At 34.7% G+C, this 23,548-nt stretch overlaps 2 pseudogenes; one reads left to right on the top strand and one right to left on the bottom strand.

Moving 5' to 3' along the window:
• LOC102916121 (60 kDa heat shock protein, mitochondrial pseudogene) overlaps window positions 1-5,897 on the bottom strand; it is a 66,747-nt pseudogene extending 60,850 nt beyond the window's left edge.
• A 14,628-nt stretch (window positions 5,898-20,525) lies between these two features.
• On the top strand, window positions 20,526-23,548 carry LOC102915807 (26S proteasome regulatory subunit 8 pseudogene; annotated as a pseudogene).

Below are 23,548 nucleotides of genomic sequence, written 5' to 3'. Positions count from 1 at the left end.
GAGGATTCTTGTCTCAGGGAGCTGCTCTTGGTCCAATCAGAGCCAGGGGATTCTGTGTCTCAAGAAGCTACTCTCAGTCTAATAAGAACTGATGGTGTTTGTGTCTCAGGAGCCACTGGGGTCATAGGGGAATGGGAATGTTTGGGGTAAAGTGTGGGTCTTGTAGATTGCAGGGTCTTATGGGGGCATTGGTGGGGGAGCCTGCCCACAGGAATCTTCCCTGCTGGCTGAGATGGGTGGGGTTCCAGGGGACTGGCTGTGTCCCAGGGCCTAGGTCCTAGAGGCAGGACTCTGGGTAGGAGAAGAGTCACTCACTTCTTGGTCCAATGAGAACTGGCTGATTCCATGTCTCAGGATGCCACTGGGGTCGCAGAGAGATGGATATGTTTGGTGTAGGGAGTGGGTCTTGTAGATTGCAGGGTCCGATGGGGGGTTTTAGTGGAGGAGCCTGCCTGTAGGAGTCTTCCCTGCTGGTGGGCAACTAGGGCAGTAATGGGTCAGGTATATTTTCTATTGTGATAAAATGCATATTAAAGGTATTTGGCTATTCATGCATTCAGTGCAATGTCTTATGAACATCAGATTATAAATATGCATAAAATAACCAAAAGGGTCAATATATAAATCTAATATCCATATTTAATATCTAAAAGAATTAAAAGAACATGATAAATTAGGTCAAAAGGATTTTACTTCAGAAATACAATGCATGTATTTTATTAGAAATAGAGTAAGGACAAAATCAGATATTCAAATAAAATGCAAGATTTAAGTAGAACTAAATGGTCTTTCTAAAGAGTGACAATCATCAAATATTATACTGTATTTCTGAATGAACTTGTCAAATCATTTTCACATGTATTTGAAAATAAGATGGGAGTTTCATCTGCTTAGGATGCTTTAACTGTCTCTAAATTATGCCAAAACATCAACTAGTTCCAGTCAATAGTAAAATATTCCACACTGTCAATTCAAAGTATAAAATCAGCTCAATCATTTTTGGCATCATGGAACTCAGACAAGCCTGTTGATTGACAATTTTATTTCTTCAGATTATTTTGCTTTAATGAAAACTCCCAACTTTTATATTTCTAAGAGGCTGGAATAAATAATCAAAATTATCAAAATTTCTAAGTGCCTTTTCAGCTATGTATGCTTGGAATTATTTTATTCATAGTGTAAAATACATGTAACCCTTATATAATTTGAGCAAGTCATACTTTAAAAATACTTGAAAATATTTAAAACGAGAAAATGACATTGATGATATTTAAGTTAAAATGTAATTTGCTGGAACTCAAGATGTTGAAATAAACATTAAAAGCTGAGAGTATTTTGCATACTTCACTTGTTTAATTCACTATAAATAGTTACATGCATGGAAATGCTTTGGAAAGAATAGCAGTTATATTAGACATGAGCATAATGAGAAGGGAAATTACTTTTTGAAATTTTCTGGAGGAATTAGACTTTGGTGCCTGTTCAATGAATATTTATTGGATAGATTAATTGGCTGGTTGCTTTATGTGTTGAGACAATGAGATGAGGTATATGGTAAGTAATGTTATAATTCATCTGTCAATTGAATGTACTTAAAGGATAATTTAAATTTTTGACTAAAGAATTTTCCAGTGGAATGCAAAAGCTGAATGGTAATAACACACAAGGAAGGCAAGTACCATTTCTCTCATGCTCCGCTTGAGATTTTGTCTTGGTGACTTTTCTCCTCTAGTGATTATTTCTAATGAACAAAAGAAACTGACTCCTGTTTTTGTTTTATGTATGTACAAATCATTATTTTTTTTTTAATAATTGCTGTGGGACGGTCTGTATGTCAAATCTGTTGCTCCGATTGGTCAATAAATAAAACACTGATTGGCCAGTGGCCAGGCAGGAAGTAGGTGGGACAAGGAGAGAGGAGAATTCTGGGAAGCAGAAGGCCGAGGGGAGACACTGCAGCCGCCGCCATGACCAGCAGCATGTGAAGATGCTGGTAAGCCACCAGCCACATGGCAAGGTATAGATTTATAGAACTGGACTAATTTAAGCAATAAGAACAGTTAGCAAGAAGCCTGCCACAGCCATACAGTTTGTAAGCAATATAAGTCTCTGTGTTTACTTGTTTGGGTCTGAGCGGCTGTGGGACTGGCGGGTGACAAAGATTTGCCCTGACTGTGGGCAAGGCAGGAAAACTCTAGCTACAAATAATATTTATAATTTTAATAATAAAAATTTGCTCATGAGCACAGCATTATGTTGTGTTTTATTTTTCTTTTGTATTAATTAGATTACCAAATGAGGTAGCCTTTTTTACAGATGAAGTACTTACATTAAGAAGAATTCCTTGCCTGGCGGTGGTGGCACATGCCTCTAGGCAAAACTAGGTGGATCTCTGTGAGTTCTAGGCCAGCCTGGCATATAGAGCAAGATCCAGGACAGGAACCAAAACTACACAGAGAAACCTTGTCTCGAAAAACAAAACAAAATAAAAGAGCTGCAACACTGATTGTAACTGTCAGATATGCTATTACTAATAGTTGTAAGCCTTAAAACTTTTTCTTATAAAAGATTGTTCATTATTTATATAAAGTTCAAAATGTGTATTTTATATGTCAACAAATTTTGAAAAGTTTTAAAATTACATTTATTTATTTTGTTGTGTAGCAAATGTGTGGAAGTCAGAAGACAACTTGGGGGAGGTGGTTCTTTTTTTCCACCATGTGAGTTCTCAGGTATCAAACTTAGGTGATTAGGCTAGGTAGTATGCATCCTTACCAACTGAGTCATCTTTCTAGCTCCCTTTTAAAATTACTTATCACATCATTTCTCTATTATTTCTCCTCTATTCCTAGGGATAAGTATACTCCTTACCCCATATAAAGGAAAGTTCTCCTTGCAACAGATGCAGACCATTAAAGGAAACAACAACCAGTCAAAACACAGGATTGGCAGGCCAATCTCAAACAATACAACTCTCAAACCTAAGCATTAAAGATGATTGCATAAGAGGAGGCACAAAGATTGTAAGCACTGGGAAACAAGTAGTGTGCTGTGTGATTATGTCTCCTAAGAATATCAGAAACAACACCTTGAGTAATTCTTTAAATAATACCTAGGCACGTATTTCTTCTAGATTATAACCCTTCCACTCCGAATGTCATCTTTTGTTCCACTGCCTTCATTCAGAGAGCAAGTGTTTAGGTTGATGAATGAAGTTTTGGGGATAGAATTGGGACATATTTTGATTCTATTCACATTCCATATTTAAGTACTTATTTGTGTGGATACACCTAAAGGCAATTACTTCACAAAATGTGTTCTGTCTGATGCCTAAGGGAAAAATTTTTTTGTGGAAAACTAATATAACTGACACAACCATAAAATATTCTATGCAGAGCATGCTCCCAAAACAGAAACCTAAACCTCATTGAGTGATTGTGCCTAAATCCAAGTCTGATATCTCCAGATGTGCAGTACCTTGTGCATGCAGTTTCTTCTTATTTAGACATGTACTAGCCAGGAAAGCAAATTTGTCACTGTAAGATGGAGAAAAATAATCCCAATCCATTTCCATTTTTCCTCCAGAGATATTTACTCCTAAGACACAGAAACAAGGAATATTAGTGGTTTGAATGAGAAATGTAGTATCCAACATTTGAATGCTCTGTCCCCAGTTGGTGACACTGTTTAGAAAGGCTTAGGAGATATGGTCTTGTTGGTGGAAGCATCACTGGAGGCAGCATTTGAAAGTTTAAAGATTCTACTCAGTGCATGCTATAGTTCAAGATGTGAGCCCTCAGTTTCATTATGCTGATGCCATGTCTTTTGCCAACCATCATGAAGGCTAATCCTCTGGAGTCATAAGTTCAAATCCATTCTTTCTTCTATAAGCTGTCTTGGCCATAGCATTTTATCACAGCAGTAGAAAAATAACTAATCCAGGTATGTAACGAAGGAAAATAAAGGTGGCAGATGGAATTAAGTTTTCTAGTAAATTAATTTTAAGATAAAACCCAGTGTAATGATAGAGGCCCTTTGGAGTAGAAACAGAATTAGTCAGAGAGGAAGAAATATGGATGAAACAAGACTATGATATGATGACTAAACCTATCATTGAGAGTTTTAAGATGGAACAATGTAGAATAAGCTAGGAAATTTGGACAGTTTCTTGAGATTGGAATGGACAAGAAACTATATTCCCACATAAAGTCTACAGAAAATAATGTATCACTAATAATTTTACTTTGTCTTGGTAATACCAGTACTGATCATTTATCCTTTAAAATGGTAAGATAGTGTTTTTTATTTTATTTTGTTTGTCTGTTTCTTTTTTCTTTTGTGGAGCTGAGGATGGATACGGTGATATGATAACAAATGTATGTTGTCTTTGATGAATAAATTTGATGAGGTCTTATAATATCAATAGAAAATTAATGTGACTGTTTCCCTTCATAAATACTCAGTATACAATACCTAGAAAAAACATTTCCATAAATTAAGAAAAAATGAGATGACTCAGCAATACTCAAACATAGGAATAAGATAACCATGAGAAGAAGGTATGATGGATCTCTATACATGTTGGTAGTTAGGATTGCTCTTTGATGACAGATTATTTTGATTTGTTGATAGCAAATTCCTTATATTTTTAGTAGATACTGCTTCTACCTTTGCCTTTTTAAAGGTTCCATCCATGTCATGTTCTCTACCAGAACAGGCTTTGAGGATTATGGGGTTTGTTTGTTTTGTTTTTGTTTTTTCTGCCATGAAACTTTTAAAAAAGATTGTTGCTGTGTATTTGGCTCTTATTCTAAAGTCAAAATATTATTGGTTATGTAACTATCATGTAAGCCTCACAAACTTAAAAGGATTATTTTCTATATGATTTCAGTGTCTTTAAGTACGTTGAAATAGTTTTCTTGACAGACAGATATGATGTAGTTATTGAATATATACCTGTATTGTGTGGTGTAATCATACACTACTGCCTTCTGGGGACTAATCGGTATTTTTTTATAATTAAGGTGTCAGTTGACATCATGTTGATAGCTTGGAATTAGCTGTTGCAAGAGTAGATGTACCACATACATTGGAAAATATTATAAGTCATGGATTTCTACTTTTTGAGACACAGATATTAAAATTTTAATAACACAGCAGCGTCTCTCTCTATCAACTTAATGTATGGTAACTTGACTCTCTTTCTTTCTCTCTGAAGAAATCAGTGGAAATGCTGTATAACTTAATCTTACCTAAAAAAATGACTTATGTTGCTCAAATGAGAGGTCCTACTGAGCTTTTCATTCAATGTATATTAAATTCTTACCTACTACTCTTTGGCACTTAGACTAAGTTAGCTTTTCTAACTCTTTACGGTCCTAAATTCCCAGACTGAATGTATCTATATTTGTTAAAGTTCTGCTATCATGTCAGCCAATTATTTCCCTATCTTATCTCCTAATAATACCTAAATAAAAGTGAACCTTAAATGTTAACCTATCATTATCACAGTCATTCAATGTATTGCAAGTATCATTTTCACTAAATGTTTTCTCACAACGTCAGGTAGAGCTCACTACGATATTGATTTAACTGCCTTTCTAGTGTCCCAAAACAAAGTCACTTAATTTACCTTAAGGATTTTTTTAAATAGCACTGTTTCAAATTATCAGTTTCTCCATTAATTCAAATAATATTACTCACTCTAATTGATGAATCTAAAAGTGAATTGTTTTAAAATAGTGGAAGCTTATCTTAGAAATATATGTAAAATTTATGTTTACAATTTGTATGTAGTTTTTGTTCATGTAGTGATTCATGATCTCAGGCTCCCCATCTTCTAGCTCACCTGTGTTCACAATGTTTCTTTCTGGGTCATTATACTCTTCTGCTACCATCCAACCAAAAGCAAAATAAGGGCATTAGAATGGGCTAGTTTGGGAAATAGTATATTTTATTTCTGCTTGCATGTCTTAAGCTAAACACTTTAGGGGAAAAGAGGTAGTACATGTAGTTTAGTTACTGGTAGAGGAAAAGAAAAAAAGTAATGGAAGAAAACTACCTAGTGTCTGGCATAAGTGGTTTTGTTATTAAACCAAGGACCTACTAAGATTTACACAACATTAAATACAATTCTACAATGTCTGTTTGAAACCTAACAGAATACTGATTAACATTTTTAGAGTGCTTGTCATACACTGGGCATTTAGGTAAGATGGGTATCAAAGGCAGATGCATTAATTTAATCAATATTCACAAAAACATATAATTGGGCATTATTATCCTCAATTTTACAAATGATCATACTATGATATGAAAACTACAGGTAGCTGCATGAGATGTTAAATTAGAAATAGGATAAAACAATGTCTGATTTTCTTTTGGTCTTCCACCTTTGTTACCCTTCTCTTGCTCTTCCCACTCACTCCTCTTCCTCTTTTCTATGTATTTGTGAAGTTTGAATAGTTTTAAAACAGAAATTACAAAAGCAGATTTTGATGCCTAATCTAAAACCTGAAGGATATGCTCCCTACTTCCTCTTATCCCATGAAATTTTAATTTTTTTCCTGTTAATCTAAATAGGACATGAGTTTTGAGTGACCAAAACCTACATTAATAATCTCCTGTGAATGACTTCAACATATTTCTTCCTGTATGTAGGCCTCTGATAGACCTGTTCATAGATCATATAGAACATTTAATTAGAAGATTTACAATAGAAAATACCTTTTCTTGAGATATAAATAGTTTCCAAGGCTCTTGTCTATGTTCTAATCCATGGGTGTCTTTATTACAAAACTAGAAGTCATTCACTTAAAGTGTACCAATCAAGAAACACATCTCTCAATATACAGGAATGAATAGAAACTTAAACTTGATGAAAGTTAATTAGCCAATAAACACTGATCAAAATGACCAGTCTCCCCAGTGTCCTCCATTGGCTTAGTGTAAGTGTATGTGTCTGAAAATAGAAATCACCCCAACTCTCTTTTTTTTTTCCTGAGACAGGGTTTCTCTGTGTAGCTTTGTGCCTTTCCTGGAACTCACTTGGTAGCCCAGGCTGGCCTCAAATTCACAGAGATCCACCTGGCTCTGAAAGCACCCTCAATCTTAACAGTGATATTTAGCCATACACAGAAGAGGAGGAACATGAACCAACAGCATGTTTTTAATACTCCATGCTTCTTGATTCTAAATAAGGATAGTTTTCTTTCTTCTCTGAGGTTCCATCCTGTTTTCTGGTTCAACACATTTAAGCTCTACTCAAAGATGCCCACTTACCATTCCAGACTTATCATAGTTCATTTCTGTTCTTTGTATTTTCCTACACTTTGCTAAATAAATAGAATTTGGAAAGTGTTCTAGGATATTTATGCTGCCTCAGGTAATAGTGATTTACTAAGATATAAATTGAGGAAATACACTCACAAATACACTCAGAATACTGTTCTGAAAACTAAGACTTTAATGCACTGAATAGGATAACTAAAGCTGCTTTAAGGCTCCCAGAGTAAATAAAGTCAAGCAGGCTACCAGCCATACCCCTTCCCCTATATCTGTCAATTTTAACACAACAGATCATTTTTACACAAACTATACTAGAATATATTAATCAACTGTCTGACACAACCATTGATTTATTTTAAACTTATTTCAAACCTGTGAATTTGGTATTTATGTATTATCTGACTAAATGAATAAATGTAGTTCCATCCTAGAAGCTTAGAAAATTCTACAACTTAATTTCCATATACTCTTTTAAAAAGATCTACTCTCAGCATCCTTTACTTGACTGTAGTTCTTTGTCTAGGGCTCAGACCCTCACCCATTTTCTTCTTCCTGTTCTATTGGTGTCCTCCTTGTTCATGTCTTAGTAACAACAATAAAAAAGAGGCCATGAATTTAAGAGAGAGCAAGGCAAGGAGTAAGTAAAGGACACTGGAGAAAAAAAAAACAGAAGGGTGAAAATGATGCAATTAAACTTTCATTAAAAAATAAATAGAATGAAGTTTGAAAAAAAGTTTTTGAAGTACTTTCCCATTATTTCACTGATAATCTAATCTTTTATCTTTTATAGTTTTTAGGTACTTGATTCATGGTGATATTTGGGTCTGAAATCCAGTCTTCTAAATGCCAACTTTTATTCTTTTTCTTTTTTTTTTTTTTTTTTTTGGTTTTTCGAGACAGGGTTTCTCTGCATAGTTTTGCGCCTTTTCCTGGAGCTCACTTGGTAGCCCAGGCTGGCCTCGAACTCACAGCGATCCGCCTGGCTCTGCCTCCCGAGTGCTGGGATTAAAGGCGTGCGCCACCACCGCCCGGCTCCAACTTTTATTCTTAAAACAGAGAAATTGGCATTGATTCAGAGATCCAGAATCAAAACTCTGTTACAAATAAGTAGATAGAATAAAGAAAAATTAATTTATACATTAAAATAATGTTACTCAATTTAAAGCAACTAAACTTGTTTTTTTCCTAGCAGATTTTTTCCTCATTATTCCTTTGAGGGAAAAAAATTCAGTGAAAGTGAAAACATTTCTCAGCTATAGGCTTTTATTTTCCATACTTGAAATTTAAACAATACCTACCAGAAAATTAATGACTACTGGGCTAGAATTATCTATCCTTTTGAGTCTGGCATCACTTAGAAAAACAAATATTTCATATATCTTCTTCATCATATATACTTATTATATATATATGGTGTATTATGATATTAAATAAAAGGGGGGCTATTTGGAGAAAGGAAAGGGTCTAAGAGGATAGGCAAAAAAAGAGAAGAACATAAGGGCATGAATATGATTTAAGTGCATGATATACATAAACTAAAATGTTTATGAAATCCATCACTTTGCCCAATCTAGTATATACTAATAAAAATTACAGTGCTCCTTTTTTTCTTACCATTACTTTTGTTGAATAAGTAATTTCCCATGACCCCAAATAAGAAAGACTACCATGACTTATAACATATAGGCTATATAAATTGTTTTTGCTTGCTTATGTTAGCGCAGTATTTAAGTTAAATTGTTGAGCTGATCTAGATGTGGTGGTGTGTACCTATAAGCCCAGCACAAGATTTCTGGGACAGTGTAGGCTATAAACAAATAGTATGTTTCAAATAAATAAGGAAGTAAGTAAATAATAAATACATGAAATAAATTGATAAGCTAAATTGGTTAAGAATATTGATTTTTTATTCACCTTTATTACATGATTTTTTTTCAAAAGTTTATTGGCAGTACATATTCAGAGTTAATGTAGAAATATTCCAAATTACAGTTAAATTTTTCTTTAATGTATTTTGAGAGCATTGCTATGAATTTTTGTTAATCATATTTGTATGATATACAAAAATGCATTTTTATATATTCTTTGGAATATATTTATATCATATATGTATTTAATTTATTTCCTCTAACTCCATGAACAATATTGGAAACATGAAATTGGTACATTCATATATTCAAATATATATATATATATACATTACTATACATAATATACAGGCTTTAATATATAAATATATGTCTATGTACATATTTATTTTTTACTAGTTTATTATATGCATTATGTGTTACCTTTGTGACTATATATACATACATATGCATAATGTGTATATATGACTTAGATCTTAGAGATTATATAAGACAGAAATACATGTAATACAAAAATGCATATAAAAATTATCTTTCATTGATTCCTGGATATCTACTGTATTGACTTTGTTATTTAAAAAAAATTTAAGCCCCATTTAGTAAGTTGCATACCATATTTCCATTGCTAGAAAATCATAGAATGTACTACTTGACTTGAATACTGAATATTAGTTAAGTTCAGTGTATGAATTTTCCCATATTTTTCTTCATCTAATATGTGTATTCTGCCAAATTTTCTTCTTAGGAAAGTGCAGTTTTTATCACTTTTATTTTACTCTTGCCATTGATGCAGGGGAAATATCCTTTCATTTTTATTTACAAATATTTCTTTTACTATATTTGTATATAACTGTAATGAAAGCTTTCTTTTCTGATCATTCTACAGAATCAGACTTCTTCTTACGAAGGGTTTTCTCCCCTGCTGTATATATTCAACTCTGCTCCAGTGCTTCTTCTGTTTATTTACTTCTTCCAGAACAATGTGAATGGATACAGTGAATTCTCACTGTCCATAATCATGTACACTTGTGTACATCTATGCTGACATCTATATTTCTGTATTTATGCTCTGACATTCTGATATAGGTGTCACTAAGTCCTAATTAGTGTTCATTTCATTATTGTGTCACAATTTATCTAGATTATTATTTTTATTTCATAATTGTACTTAAATGTATGTTCCTTTAGTTGTTTCATTTTGTCTGTTACATTTTCATAATTATTTAATTCTTGAATTTTTAATAACTAATTGTATATACATTTAAATTTTAAATTAGCAGAGAAAATAAAAATGGGATACTTAGTGTTGGATTAGATTGAAATATTATATAAAATGTAAGTGATTGCTTATAAACAGTGGTAAACTTAAGGAACTATTTTAAGGTTTACGAACTATGAAACTGGGCAGTTTTACTGAATTAATGTGATCAAACACATTGGAATACCAAAAGTGGAATAAAATATTAAAATTATTCTCCACATTTTGTAGCAGTGTGCAGGAGAGAAGGTTCAGCAGTTAAGAGTACTTGCTGTTCTTATTGAAGACGTGGGCATTCACATCAGGAAGTTCCTAATCATGTGAAACTCCTGTTCCAAGGGATTCAATACCTTCCTCTGGCCTCCATGATCATCAGGCACGCATGCAGGGCATACAAGCACTCAGACATACACATAAAATTAAAATAAATCTTTCTAAATTACTGATTGTCTATAAGAGGCTTTAATGCCTTCTGATAAAATATCACAGTATTTTATTTATTTATAAATTTACATATTTTTGTCTAGAAATTATTTCTAGATTGAGATTCATTACAGAATACAAAAGCACATTCCTACTATAAAATCAGTGGCTACTGAAATCTAATATGCATGGATCAACAACAATGAGAATTGGCTAAACTTAATAGTGTCATGACAGGAGATGGATTGATATTTATGTTTTAAACTTATCAAACATAGAAGATTTAAGATACAGGTAAAACCACCTGACAGCTCCATGTGTTCATGGTAAAAAGTGGATTTTGCTTTTTCATAAACACAATAATTTTAACATTTGTTTGAGGGTTAACAAAAATAACAGAACGTACTTTTTCCATTTCAGATTTAGGAATCAACCGAAAATAGTAGTAGAACTGTGTGAAACAAAGCCTAATCCACAGAGCTGGGTGAGGATGCTAGTCAAGAAGATACCTGGGCAAAAACTGCTTAGGAAAAAAGTCAGAGCACATAGTGGTTTTGTGGATGCATTTGTTGTATAGGCTTTAGATTGCAAAAGCAAACATTTTTCAAAGAAAGAGGAATGGAAGAAGAGAGGGAATGAAAGAAGGGAGGAAGGAAGAAATGAGGGAGAGAAGGAAAGAAAGAGGGACAGAGGGGTAAAGAATGAAAATAAAGACACTCTTTGTCTTTTCACATGAAATTTAATAACATCACATAATCAGAGCTTAGTAATCACTTCTCTAATGATTAAATGACCTAATCAAGATTTTATTATTGAATATATGAAAGTGTTCTTGGTAAAAAATGTTTTAATGTACACTTTGAATGTAATCTGTTATACTGAGTTATAGTTTTGTATATGGGCTTCAGTTTTATATGATAATAATATAAACTATTGTAATTAAAGTTATTTTGTATTTAATAATTGAGATAATAAAGCAAACATTAAATATTAAATGTGTACATGAAAGAAACAAAACACAAAAGTAATGAAATGTTCTAATATTTTACTATAATAAATATCCAAATAAATAATAGTATTTCCAGTTTTATACTAAATTTGAAACCACCTAGGCATCTGGTACAATTTAAAAAAGCATTACTCTTTTAAAAAAATTATTCATAGAAATGTTATGTGACAGATTCATGAAAATAATTAAAAAACAATAATATTAAAAACAACTTTTACAAGTGAGTGGACAGTGACAGTGTGCTCATGAATGGTCAGTCAATACTGTCAACATGATGGTTTTCCACCAATTAATAATTCAGGGAAAACCAAATTAACAACAAAAGATACATTATACTTTTCACGGAACAGATAATCGGTTCTTTGCGAGTTTTATTATTATTATGCTTTGTTTAGTTTGTTGTTGTTTGCCCATTTGTTTTCTAAAGAGAGATAGAAAGAAAGGGTGTGTAGTTGGGTGGGTCAGTAGATTGGAAAGAACTGGGAGGAGGTTGGGGAGGGGAAACCATGATCAGAATATATTGCATGAAATTTTTTCAATAAAAAAGTTACAGGAAAATACAGGGAGAGTATCTTTTCTGTCAGTAATCAAAATAAGAAGTTTTCATAGTAAATTTAAAGCATTTTAATCTCAACTTTGCCCCATTACTTCATAGAGTCAACCGTGGAAGCTTTACTGCCTCCAAATCAGTCTTAGGTTCAACTAAATCCAAGGACTTTGCTTCATCCAGCAGGATATAAAGAACAACAGTCACAAAGAATCAAATTAAGCACTGAGCGCTATGACTCATGCACACAATCTGACAGATGTATTCATTAGCATCACCAGTGGATTCTGATTTTAGTCAAACCATGTGAGCAAGGTGCATGGAAACAGTGTGATATATATACACTTACTCAAACTTTCCCACAACTTGTGCAAAGAATGTCATGCAAAATTTATCAACATCGAAAACAAATGAATTAACATCTTATATTGAGAATATCAGCCAGAGAATAATATTGCCAAAGCCACAACTTGGAAGCAAACAACAACTGCATTAAGAAAACATTAAAAACGGGATGGCTTAAAACACGTCATGATGTTGAAATTCTTATCAAAAGGATGATGCTAATAAAAAAATAATTTTCTTATCTATTCTGTCTGATGGAAAGGACCTTTATCAATGTTATTTCACCAGATCCAGCTTACATAGCCATAGCTACAGCATTTCTAGAGTAGTTTTTAATTTAGATAATCTTCCACTGTATTTCAAGCAGCACCTTGAGCTTAAGAACTTCTGTTTTTTCAACAAACAAATATTTCTAATGGAATGGAGCTAAACAGTGGGTATTCATTAGATCATGTATCATACAATGTAGACAAATACAGAGAAGTTCATAGATAACAAATATAGAAATGCCTAATATTACTTAGGATTATAGCAGACAGCATGGCTAGTAGAGGGAATATAAATGTTACCAAATAAAAGAGACATAATCTATAGTACACTAGGAAAAAAAGTTGGTATCCACCCATTGTAATAAATTAACATGGATTCCAGATATTTAATAAATATATATGTTAAAATTAAAATCATCAAACCATCTTGAAAATCATATAATGGAATAATAATAATAATGATCAATGTTAAATAAGAAATAATAATAAATACAAATAATAAATTTCTATAGTGGCAGAAGCCAAAAAACTATCAGAGGAAAGATAAAGGCATTTTCAAATATCAACTATGCAAAAATATACCATAAAACAATCCACAGGTTGGACTATAAGAAAAAGAAACACAACATTTGCTTAATTTCTATAAAATAGGAAATATACTAATAAATTGACATGAAAAATGCATATGATACAAAAAATGTAAATAGACATCTCATTGAAGGAGAGTTGTATAAAAGCCAATATACATGTGAAAGTGTCAAAGACATAGTAGCAATGAACTATCACACTGCCTACAATAAAAGTAAGTATTGATAGTGCCTGAGAAATAGTAATCTCATAATTGGTGGTGGTTTTATTTTTTGTTGTTTTGTTTTTGTGTTTTTGTTATGTTTGTGGTTTTTATTTTGTTTTGTTTTGTTTTAAAAAGATTCTCACTATGTAACCCTGCTTGTCCTGAAACTCATTTTGTAGACCAAGCAGCAGATATTTAACTCATATAGATCAGCCTCACTCTGCCTTCCAAGTGCTGGGATTAAAGGCTTGTATCAGGAGGTCAAATTTATCAGTTAAAGTGTGTGATTTTAATGAGATAGTATTGTGTGGGCAAAAAAGCAAAATGCAGGCATGTCTATATAATGTGGCACAATCATTATAACATCAAGAGTACCAAAAATAAATTATGTACAATGACATGTATGATTACTTATCCAGAATAAGTGAGGCTTTAGACTATTGTACATTAGTCACCTAGCAGATAGTGAAAGGGGGATCACACTCATGATAATATTGTAGGAAATAAAAAAGTGGATGAGGAGAGCCAAATAAAGCAGGAAATGATTTAAAAGACTGCTAAAATAAAGTATTTCTATTCATTTTGAGTACTGATTAAAAATTACACATTAACTTCTGGATGTTATTGAATGCCACAATGTTGTAGGGGAACCTTGAGTGACTGTCCAGGAAGTCAGACATCTGTCATTTATATAATTTTGGAAGTGGCTTGCACTGCACTTCCTGTTTACTCAGGTAATACTATATGCTTCTGGGGTCTTTGATGGAGTTGAAGACTAAATAGATATAGCTATAACTTTCCTTAGTTATGATAGAAGATAAATTAGGTACAGAGCTTTAGACTCATCAAGATAGAATAGATAGCAGAATGATTTCTCCCAGTTTGCCAAATGCAAATGGACTGGATATTGTAAATGTAATCCTTACTTGATAATTGTTCTTGTTATATATAGCTTTACTATGTTAAAGTCAAAACCCTTTCTTTTTAGACAAAAAAGGAGGAAGTGTGGAATATTATTTTAACTAGGCAAAGATGTGCTACATTTTTTATGCTGTGGGATATTACTTTAACTGTGTAAGTATGTGTTATATTTGTTTATGCTGTGTTTGTTTGACAGTGTAATGATGTGTGAGTGATTATGTAAAGATGTTTTGCATTTGTTTCACGTTGCCTGTCTGAGGCACCTGATTGGTCTGCTAATAAGAACCTGAACATCCAATAGCCACACAGAAAAGGATAGGCATGGCTGGCAGGGAAAGAATAAATAGGAGAATTCTAGGTCCTAGAAGAAGAGGAAGGGAAGAGAACAGGAGAAAGAGAGGGACATGCCCAGGGTCATAAGCCATGCATCCACCAGCAAGATAGGAGAAGCAATGAAAGTAAGATAAACAGAAATAAAGAAAAGTAAAAAGCCCAAGGCAAAAGGTAGCTAAAGAGAAAGAGGTTAAGTTAAAAGAGCTAGTCAGAAACAAGCCTAAGCTAGTTCTAGCAATCATAAATAATAATAAAATTTTTAAAAAAAGAGAGAGAAAGTACATGGATACTCGAATGTCAATAACAATAAGCATGTAATTCTTACAAGGTTGTTTTAGCTACATGTGAACAAGTAACTGGGATGATGTAGATTGTGCTTCACTGAAGGGAACACATTGTTACTGTGGGATGCAAAAATAAACTGAAATGTGTCTTGGGTGTTTGATACTTACCACTTTTGAACTTCTGCTTACATTCCTTTGTTCACAATAGTGTTGCATGGATGGTTATTTCCTCCCATGTACTCCACAATAAGAAAATGAACACGTGTTTGATGAATTTGTAGCATGATCACTCATAGCCATCATTATAGTATATTTGCTAAAACATCATATCTAGTACTCCCAAAAGCATTGTAATAGGGAAGAAAGGAGCTAAGGATGTAGCTCAGTGGCAAACTACTTGCTTAGCTTATGTGCAATTTCTAGGTTCAATCCTTAGTAACAGCAAAAACAGAAGGAAAAAAATATCCAGCATAATATTGATGGTGACTGTGTCCCATCCATGTTCATATCAGCATTGTGTGTAATAGCCAAAACCTGGAAACAACCTAGATGCCCTTCAACTGAAGAATGGATAAATAAATTGTGGTACATATACACAATGGAATACTACTCAGCAGAGAAAAACAATGACATCATACGGTTTGCAGGCAAATGGATGGATCTAGAAAAAATCATCCTGAGTGAGGTAACCCAGACTCAGAAAGACAAATATGGTACTCACTCATAGGAAGGTGCTAGATGTGGAACAAGGATGACTGGACTGCTACTCACATCACCAGTGAGACTACCTGAAAAACGGGACCGCAAAAAAGACACGGAGAAATGGATGAGATCTACATGAACAGCCTGGTCGTGAGTGGGAACAATGAAGAGCAATGGTCGAGGGAAAGAGAGTGGGAGATCCTAGCTGGATCAAGAAAAGAGAGGGAGAACAAGGAATAGGAGACCATGGTAAATGAAGACCACATGAGAAAAGGAGGAAGCAGAGAGCTAGGGAGGCCCACGGAGATCCACAAAGATACCCCCGCAAAAGACTGCTGGCAATGGTCGAGAGACGGCAGGGACTGACCTACTCTGGTGATGGGATGGCCAGACACCCTGATAGTTGTGCCATAAACCCCATCCAAGGACTGAGGAATCTGGATGCAGACATCCACGGCTGGGCCCCTGGTGGAGCACTGGGAGTCTAATTAGTGAGAAAGAAGAAGGATTATATGAGCGAGAATTGTTGAAGCCAAGGTTGAATAAAGCACAGGGACAAATAACCAAATGAATGGAAGCACAGGATCTATGAACCAAAGGCTGAGGGGCCCCCAACTGGATCAGGCCCCCTGAATGGGTGAGACAGTCTTTTGGCTTGATCTGTTTGGGAGGCAGCTGTGCGTTGGTACCGGGTCCCGAGCTCGTTGAATGAGTTGGCTGTTTGAATCCTGGGACTTATGCAGGGACGCTTGGCTCGGTCTGGGAGGGGGTACTGGACCTGCCTGGACTGAGTCTACCAGGTCGACCCCGGTCCTCAGGGGAGACCTTGATCTGGAGGAGGTGGGAATTGGGGAGTGGGCTGGGGGGAGGGGGAGGGGGCGAGAGGGAGAGAACAGGGGAATCTGTGGCTATTATGTTGAACTGAATGTTGTTGTAAAATAAATTAAAAAAAAAACTCAAGACCCTCTAAAGTGAAATAGAAAATTAAGTCACCTTTTAAAAAAAGTCAGAAAATGTATACAGGTATACTGACTTTAACCCTCCATTGGGAATGTTAACTAAAATAAAAATGGTTATTTTGTAAGCAAACTCTAAAATAAATATAAACTCCAAAATCTATTTGGAAATTTAACAAATGTAAATGCTTGGTTAACACTGCTCCCTAGATATTGGATACTATATGATAATTCATACATTTTAGTTATTCTTGGTAATCCAAAATATCAGCATTTTGATGACTTTAACATATTTACATTTTTCCACTGATTAAGTTTAGAAAATGGAGTTCACATACCTATTTCTCATGTCTTAGGAGATTTTGATATCTTAATTTAGTATTTAGTATTTAAATGTGTTACAGATGTTAGTTTAACTGTCTGAGCAATTTAGAGACTAATTAGTACCTAAACATTACTTCCTATGACAGTAATAAAAGCTTTGAAAGCAGCAAAACAAAATATGTATCAGATGAAATTTATGTTTTAATAATGTAATTTAAATGAACAAAGGAATCTGACATCCATCAAAAGGAATTTCTTTAGCATATCAAAACCATTTATACCAAAAGAGGTGAAATTGATTTACAAGTTCATATTTTGTTTCTAAATTGATAGATGATAGATTACTTAGCATATATTTTTATTTAAAATGAATTAAAAATAAAAAGATTAAATTAAAAACAAAACTTATTTTTTAATTTCTCTATGATTTTCTTAAGCTTTTTGAATATTTTGCTGTTACTCATACTTCTTTATCATATTGAATGGAATTGAGCAATGATGAAATTTGAAGTTCATCAATCTTTTTTATATTTTTAGGATCCTTGCGTATTTCTCCATTCTATTTATTTTTATTGTTATGAAATTTTAAATATTTGTTCTACATAGAACTCCTTCAATTATGTGACTTGGAAGGACATGCACTGATGTATTTATCTACTTGTTGAAAGAAGTTAACAAAAATCTCCGTGTGTAACCAATTCTAAGAGAATGATTCAATACAATAACACCAAGTATAATCAAATGCCATGACATTAATGAGATTATTTAGCAACTCGCAGAAGTTATTAATTCTGTTCAGAATACTGAGAACAGATTTTATTTAAACAGGGGATTAATAGTATTCAACATATTTTGACTTTTCAATTTATGAATCAACAAAATAAGACCTAATTTGGACCAATTAACAATTACTGTTTAAGCCAGGTGGTGATGGCACATGCCTTTAATCCCAGCACTTGCAAGGCAAAGATAGGCAGATTTCTGAGTTTCAGGCCAGCCTGGTCTACAAAGTGAGTTCCAGAACAGCCAGGGATACACAGAAAAATCCTGTCTTGAAAAACAAAACATTGTGTGTGTGTGTGTGTGTGTGTGTGTGTGTATGTTGAATATATATATATATATATATATATATATATATATATATATATATATTAAGATGAATTAATGAAGTGAAGTATTTGTATTTTCATGATAATTATATATATATATATACATATGTATTAGTGGTAAACATTAATGAGATCCATTCTAATATTTGTCTATGTATACACATAGTGCATTGATCATGTACATCTAGTCTGTGTTAAGCTTTGTCTCTCACCATTCAACCTTACCTGTTCAAGTCAATTTGTAGTCCCTAATAATCCTTCTGCTTTCAGCTATATATGTATTTTTCTGCTTTCATATATATAATTTTAATTTCCACATATGAAAGAAAACCTGAAATATTGTCTTTCTGTGTCTGGATTATTTTTTTTTTCTTTTCATGTTTATGTTAGCATCCAAAGTAATAGATTTCACTATGCTGTTCTAATTCATCCCCTACCCCTACTACCCTCATCCTCCTTACCTACTTTTCGTTGGTGCCCTTTGACAATAAATAGAGCATTTTTCTGCTTTCACATCACATGATCCATTTGCCAGGAGCCATCCATGACAGTGAACAGGTCCCAGCAGAGGATTTAAGAAGTTTACAGGGGACAGAGGTGAGCCAAGCTATGGTGGTGGATAGTATCTTGCAGCTTGGCTGACTAGCAGACAGACTGCTTATTTGTTTATACAGAATTTAGTAAGCAGGGATAGATTCATTTTGTTCCAAAACATAGATCATATCATTTTTGTTTTTGGACATGTGTTTCACTTCCTTTTGCTCATATTTTAGACGTCATTAATAAACTATAACCTGACATAGTTATTTCCAAACATTTTCCCTCAAGTTTTGACATCATTGATAAACAGAGTCATCATTTATAACCATTTTTGCTGAAACCCATAAGTCAATTTTTAAGAATCTAGAGGCATATGATAGTTTGTTTTCAGGACAGTAGCTTTCATGGCTACAAGGACACTAAACCCTAACAAAATCTTCAAGCTAGCCCAGCATATTGCCATGTCCCAAGCAGTGTATTATTAACTCTTACTAGTCAGAGTACAAAAGAAAAATCCTCAGATCAAAGCTGTTGCAAGTATTATTCAAATTCTGGCATAATACAATGTTTTTATTTTATATCTATATAGAATTTGTTTATAGGTCTAATCCGGGCATTTTGTTGTTCTTTGGTCATAAGACATCACAGGGACTCTGCATGTGCTAACTTTTCTAAGAAACGGAGGTCCTGACATCTCATTCTTTCCTCATTTATCCACTCCATTCCTTGCCATCAATATAAGTCTCTGTGTAGGGCAGAGGCAACTTCAGCTAATCTAACTTTATTGCTGAATATGCCATGTAATTGCCTGATTGTATAGTGGGAAGAGGCTTGCAGTCTGATCTGTAGCAAACTTGTCTAGCCCACTGAATCTTGTTGACCTTTTAAAGCTCACTTTCTTTTGAATATCTTGTTCCTGAGTAAGGATGGGACAGGTGTTTTTAAGAATGTTTTATAGCATCATGAAGAGACCTCTGGCTTGTTTATGAGTGTCATAACCTCCAAGACATAAGGAAGACCTTCAAGTAAATAAGGATTTCTCCCCAAAAGTAGAAGGGGTAGTATGTTCAGGACTTTCCTGGGGAAGCTTAGAAGCAATACTACTGGGAGAAGTAATAAATAATTCATAAGAAATTTTCCATCAATCCAATATCACATAGCAGCACCCAAATGGCAGGAAGATCCATAGTTTGGTATATAGAGTAAGATCTTGACTCATAAAGCAAACTAAATAAAAAACAAATAAATCATGTTTTATGACAAGTTTTTTTCTCTTTTAGAGGATTAATCCAATAGGATTCTAATGAATACTGAGAATTAAAAACTCATTCATAAATAAGTTAAATGTTGTTTAAATTCCTACTATTTGATGAATTGTATTTATCATTTCCCCTCAAATAAGCAATATGGAGCCACTGATCATCACTATTTGGACAACTTGTGAGGAAAAAATTGTGAAACACTTCAGAGCCACAGAAGTTCAGGTTGCTTCTTCTTAAAAATAGAACAGTGAAGTGAGACAAAAGAAGGAAGAGGGCACTTGATGGGCCAGAGCAGATGTAACTGGAAGAGGGGAAGATAGATGGTGGACTCTCCCAGTATTATCTGTCCAAGATTGAAGAACTCCAGTTGATAAAACTCAGTAAATGATAAAAGCCATAATCTCCAGAGACTGCAGGCACAGAGGAATGAGCTAAATACAAATGTTTACCTATTGCCAGAAGAGCTGCAGCTGCTGCAGGTACAGCTCCTATGTTGGAGAAGTAGTGTAGGCCATAAGAAAGAAGTGTTGGTGAAGGTCCATCCTGAGGGCAAATTGGCTGTCTATGTGGACACCCAATTGCTCTAAGTAATGACAGCTACACTCTGCATAAAATTCTATCTAGTAAGTGGGACCCTCTGGTGTCACTAATAATGATGGAAAGGGTGCCAGACTCAACTTATGAGATGAATTGTGGGCTGGACAAACAGATCAAAGAAGTGATCAAGCTGCCTGTGAAGCACTGTGAGCTCTTTGAAGCACTGGCCCATGGCATAGCCAGGCACTGGGGAGGCATTGTTGGCTCATCATATGAACTGTACCTTTATTCGTGTCTCTGGTTCTGAACTGGGGAAGGGGCAAGAATGTGAGGGAGCTGTTTTGCATGGCAGGAAACTGTATTGGCTGTATTGACTATATTGGCTCTTCACCACTGGAGGGAAGCTCTGGAGGGGACAGTGAAGTGCAGTGCACAGTGCTGGAACTATCTGGATAGCTCTGAGGCCACCAAGAATATCAAGTTTATCATAGCTATTACTAGGATTGATATCATGGACTCTGCCCTGCTTCGTCCTGTGAGGATCAAAAGAAAAATTGAATTCCCACCTCCTAGTAAGGAGGCCTTGCTGGACATTTTGAAAATTTACTCTCAGAAAAATACCCTTGACCAGGGGGATTAACCTGAGAAAAATTGCTGAATTGATGCTGGAAGCGTCACGGCTAAAGTGAAGGGTATGGGCACAGAAGAAGACATGTATGCTCTGTTACTCAAGAGGACTTTGAGACAGCAGTAGCCAAGGTCATGCAAAGGGACAGTGAGAAAAATATGTTCACAAAGAAGCTATGGCTCTTACAACCTAGATGCCCCTCAACCGAAGAATGGATAAAGAAAATGTGGTACGTATACACAATGGAGTACTACTCAGCTGTAAAAAAAACAATGAAATCATGAAATTTCCAGGGAAATGGATGGAACTAGAAAATATCATCCTGAGTGAGGTAACCCTGACTCAGAAGGACAAACATAGTATGTGTTCACTCATAAGTGGATACTAGATGTAAAGCAAAGGATAATCAGACTACAACCCACAGCTCCAGAGAAGCTAGGAAACAAGGAGGACCCTAAGAGGGATGCATAGATTGCCTTGGGAAGAGGAAACAGATGAAATGTCCATGAGTGAACTGGGCATGAGGGGTGGGCAATAGAGGGGAGGGGATGGAGGATGAGAACATGAGGAAACAGGATAGTTGACCTAGGGAAGGAACAGGGTAGGAGAGCAATGAAAGAGATACATTGATAGAGGGAGACATTGTGGGGTTAGGGAGAAACTTGATGCTAGGGAAATTCCCAGGAATCCACAAGGACTACCCCAAATTAGACTACTAGCAACAGTGGAGAGGGTGGTTTACCCCAGTAGTCATATCAGTGAGTACCCTGTCATCATAGAGCCTTCATACAGTAACTGATGGAAGCAGATGCAGAGATCCATAGCCAAGCACCAGGCTGAGCTCCAGGAGTCCAGTCAAAGACAGGGAAGAGGGACTCTATGAGCAAGAGCGATCAAGATCACAATGGGGAACCTACAGAGACAGCTGAACCAAGCTCATAGGAATTCATGAATTTTAGACCAACAGCTGTGGAACCTGCATGGGACTGGATTAGGCCCTCTGCATACAGGAGACAATTGTGTAGCTTAGTCTATTTGATCCCCTGGCAGTAGGATCAGGATCTATCCCTGGTGCATGAACTGGCTTTCTGGATCCCATTACCTAAGGTCAGATGACTTGCTCACCCTTTATGCAGGGGGGAGGGCTTGGTCCTGCCTCAACTGAATGTACCAGGCTTTGTTGACCCCCCATGGGAGGCCTTACCCTTTTGGAGGAGGGGATCTATGGTTGGTATGTAAAATGAATAAAAAAAATTCAAATAAAATTTTAAAAAAGCTATGAAAGTGAGGATATGGCCTTTTTGTGGATCCCTCAAATAAAGGTTTGTGAGGAAAAACAAATAAACAAACAAACAACAAAATAAAATAAAATAAACAACAAAAAACAGTAGAATCGATTGAATGAAGATAGTGAGAACTAACATCTAATAAAAGGCGGGCGTTTTATCATCATATCCACAGCTCTATTTTCCATGACATAAATAAATTTAAAGTTTAAATAGCTGTATTTCAAAGTTCAAATTTGGGAATTTCCACCTTTCTAAATGGAGTGGCCTTGGAAAAAAATTAGCTCAGTTACTGCTCTGCTAGAATTAAATGACTGTGCCAACATTCTTCACAGTTACTTCTTTTCAACTGTCTCTCTTGTCTATCATATTTTACCTTAATCTTTGTTTTATAAATAATTTGGGGATTACCTTTTCGGGGGGGGAATGTAGCAATTAGGGCATTATTCTTTCATTAAAGCTGCTTTTCTCCCATTTGGCTGACCTCCAACTTGCCTTAACTTAAACAGAATTTTTTTCTTCACTTTCTGTGCTCTATCTTACTCCGCCAGGTAGATGCCAAGACTTAAAGCTTGCTTATCCCAGAGTTTTTCTTTTAAATACTAATAAAATTGTCCTCAAAATTTAAAAAATATTTTCCCTTTTATTGTTTAATTAGCATGCATGTTATCAAGTTTATATATGAGATTTTCATACATATTTCACGCTGATGGATTTTCCCTACCTCCTGTTTGTCTTGCTCCCTTTAAATGCTAGTAGCCCCCTTTGACTTTGTTCTACAGTCTTACCGACCTCCTCTTCTTAAAAGATCTTATTTTCCAGCCTCAAGGATCCTTTTCTAGTTTCCTGGACTTCATTCATATTTAA

This window comes from Peromyscus maniculatus, chromosome X, assembly GCF_049852395.1.
Source record: "Peromyscus maniculatus bairdii isolate BWxNUB_F1_BW_parent chromosome X, HU_Pman_BW_mat_3.1, whole genome shotgun sequence".
NCBI classification, from domain to species: domain Eukaryota; kingdom Metazoa; phylum Chordata; class Mammalia; order Rodentia; family Cricetidae; genus Peromyscus; species Peromyscus maniculatus.
This window is presented reverse-complemented; position numbering and strand designations above follow the sequence as displayed.